Source organism: Astyanax mexicanus, chromosome 1 (genome assembly GCF_023375975.1).
Source record: "Astyanax mexicanus isolate ESR-SI-001 chromosome 1, AstMex3_surface, whole genome shotgun sequence".
In the NCBI taxonomy this organism is placed as follows: domain Eukaryota; kingdom Metazoa; phylum Chordata; class Actinopteri; order Characiformes; family Acestrorhamphidae; genus Astyanax; species Astyanax mexicanus.
The window spans coordinates 9,841,302-9,845,000 of NC_064408.1; the positions used below are offsets into that span (position 1 = coordinate 9,841,302).

Sequence of the window (3,699 nt, forward strand, 5' to 3'; positions counted from 1 at the left end):
CACAGTAGGTTAATATAGATAGTTTATATTGCATGAAATTGATTGGATAATTGGGTCACTTCCATTGGTTAACCCTTGTGTGGTGTTCATTTGTCATCAAATGATACTAAAAGAATATTTTTTCTAACTCAAACTCATTGGCATTGGCTCATTTTTTGTGAAAAACATATATCAAAACACATTTTCGATTTACACACACTGTACAACCCCCCCCCCCCCCCTCCCCCCAACACATTTATATTACATACAGTATGTTTGGCCAAGGGCTAATAAACATTGCTTCATTTGTAAATTTGAAACTAAACTAATTTTCTACTCATATCTTGAGTTTAATTAATTTTCTTTTACATTTTATTAAAAAACTAATAAAAAAAAATTAGCACTTTTTGAAAGAAATGTAACATAAGAAAGGTAAAGGGCAAATATTAACCATGTAAGCTGTTTATATTGCTTACAATTTAGGTGAAGCGAGCATGTGTAAAGCATTTTAATGTAAAATTGCTTCATTTTGCTGAATTAAATACAAGTAACAAAGTAAACGAGTAACAAAAATATGAACACCACATGAGGGTTAAATTAGTAGAAAATTAAATTTAGACACAATGCATAGCACAGATCAACGAGCATCAAAAATGTTCTGATGAAACTGGCCCTCATCAGGGTTTCAACAGGAAAGGAAGAGCAAGAGTTACCTCTGTTGCACTAGATAAGTTAATCAGCGTAAACAGCTCCACAGATAAGAGCACCTAAAAGCTTCTTCACAGAGTATTTTGGTTTGTTTAACACTTTTAAGTTACTACATGATTCCTTATGTATCCCTTCATAGTCTGAATCACTTCAGTATTCATTTACAATGTAGGAAAAAATAGGTGTGTCCAAACAGCAGTCTTGTCTTAGCCTTAGCCCCGCCCTGTCAGTAGTGTTCACAGCTGTGTTTAGTTTATTACCCCGCCCCCTCGTTATTCTCTCCACGTGTTTCTTGTTTTCCCGACTCTATTTGTACATTTGTACTCTTTCTGTACATGGTTTAGTATTGATCAGTTTATTATTTGTTGTTTTGATATTCAATTGAGAATCAAAATGGAAAATTATAAATAGAACAGTTAATTATTTTGTTTTTGTTTTTAATATAATACCAAAAAACAAATAAAGGCTTGTGTTTTTCACTTGATGATCCAAGCAAAAATGGAAAATTAAAAAGATTTAGCTTTATTTCCTTTATTCATGACTGAATTGACTGTATTTTATGATAGTGTTTTAGGGCCACTCTTAAAAAATAAAAACAGTTCACTTCGAGAATAAAGTCATAATATTACAAGAAAATAAAGTATTAATTTGAGGTAAATGTAGTTCTAATTGTTTGGGCTGCAGTTTAAGAGCAGAAAGCAGCATTTTCCACTTATGACCTGTTACAGGGCTGCTGTGATAACCATCAGTTATCTATATTTCTAATCTGCTGCTTATTCATGTCCTGTTGTTACTGTTACTGACTAATACAGTGTCCAGATTTTGCCGCTGTGGCGTCGCTACCAGTAGCCAAGTCTTTTGCTTCCCCACAACGAGACGTCTCCCATCTTGTGCATTTTAGTTGAATCTTTGCGACCAAAGGAACATAAATACAGTCAATTCGAGAAATGAATAAAGGAAATAAACCTTTTACTGATAATGGATAATTGTCTGTGTGTTACTGCAGTAAGCATTTAAGGTGGAATGGAAATCCAAATAAGACGCTTTGGTAAAATCTAAATCAATTGCGGCTTCTGGTACATTTTTTTTTTCATACTTTTGTTTAGATTATCAAATAAAAAACAGAAAATACAAGCCGTAATTATTTTATTTTTTTTGGTATTATATTCAAAAAAATAAATAATGAATAGTTTTTTTCCCTGATTTTGATTCTCATTTGAATTTAAAATGAATGATTGATGCACGGATTAATATTTTTTGTTATTCTTTGTTCTGTTTGATTTACTTCTGTTTTTTGTTAGTATTATCTTTGTTTAGTTTTCATTTCCAGTCTTTGTTCAGCTTTGTTTTATTACTTGCTCATTTTCTTTTGACGTTACACATATTGTTTTTTTTTTAATTAAAACATTTAACAGAATCACAATCAAATTGTCTTATGCATCATTCCATTTTTCTATTATGTTTAATTATTATTATTTCCCATTCCCAAATGATGAATTCTAAATCTAAACAGTTTTCCGAACACTAAAGAAAACAGCACTGATTCTGATTACCCTGCAATTTGAAAATAATACATTTAAGAATAAAATGTGCACTCTGAGAGAAGCTGTGTTGATATTAGTACCTCCTGTAATTCTGAAATATTGTGATCAAACTCGTGGCCTTTTATAGTCTCAGTAATGATTGTCGGCACTGAAAATAGTAAATTATCTAATTAGCTAATTGTGAAATGGGTCTGTTGGAGTAGCAGATGCTCAGTTTTTAAGGCTTTGCTGCTACAGCACACAACCCAAATACTGTATATCAAACATCTACTATAATAATATAAAACAGTGGCAGTGTTCATTAGACCACACAACATCTACATACATAAGATATTAATGACAGCTGACATAAACCTACAGTAACAAGTGACTTCTGATATATATATATATATATATATATATATATATATATATATATATATATATATATATATATATATATAGTATCTTATCTTTCAGTAAAAGTATTTTTTTGTGTCTATGCTTTTATACCAGTAAAGATTATAAAGATTATAATCATTATCATCATCTGAATATGTGTCATATGAGACCACTCCAGTTTCTAATTTTGCTATTTATAGGTTTATGTTTGAGTAAAATGTTGTTGTTGTTTTATTCTATGAACTACAGACAACATTTCTCCAAAATTAAAAAAAAATATATTCTCATTTAGAGCATTTATTTGCAGAAAATGAGAAATGGCTGAAATAACAAAAAAAGATGCAGAGCTTTCAGACCTCAAATAATGCAAAGAAAACAAGTTCATATTCATAAAGTTTTAAGAGTTCACAAATCAATATTTGGTGGAATAATTTGGTTTTTAATCACAGTTTTCATGCATCTTGGCATGTTCTCCTCCACCAGTCTTACACACTGCTTTTGGATAACTTTATGCTGCTTTACTCCTGGTGCAAAAATTCAAGCAGTTCAGCTTGGTTTGATGGCTTGTGATCATCCATCTTCCTCTTGATTTGATTCCAGAGGTTTTCAATTTGGTTAAATCTAAAAAACCTATCATTTTAGGTGTGCTCTTGTTTTTTTTTCCCAGAGCTGTATATTGTTTATTAGTGATACAGTGACACAGCATACTGAGAATGGTAACACTTTCTATGAATGTCATCTTTATTAGACGCTATAACCACATTCATAACATATTATATTGCATTCATAAGGCATTATAAACATGGTTTAAATTGTTTATAAAAATGCATAACCCATTATAGCCATGTTTGTTAAGCATTATGACCTGTGATTATAATACATTATAAGCTGTGCTTATAATATATATGTTCAAAGAGTATATCTCTATCATTAATAATCTAGTCCCACAATGAAAGTCTGGCACTTAGAGACCTGTTATAATACATTATAATTGACTATAAGAATAATTTATGAGTGGTTAAAATATATTTATAGGATTATTGAGGGTGTGTTTATAAGTTGGAACCTTTTTTTATTCATGATAAAG

General features: G+C 30.4%; 1 long non-coding RNA gene across 1 annotated transcript in view; it reads left to right on the forward strand.

The window, feature by feature from the left end:
• The first annotated feature begins 382 nt into the window (after positions 1-382).
• LOC125781293 (uncharacterized) overlaps positions 383-3,699 on the forward strand; it is a 76,235-nt gene continuing 72,918 nt past the window's right edge. The window contains exon 1 of the long non-coding RNA XR_007424517.1: positions 383-462. This is a non-coding gene — a long non-coding RNA (uncharacterized LOC125781293). The remainder of the gene's footprint in view (positions 463-3,699) is intronic.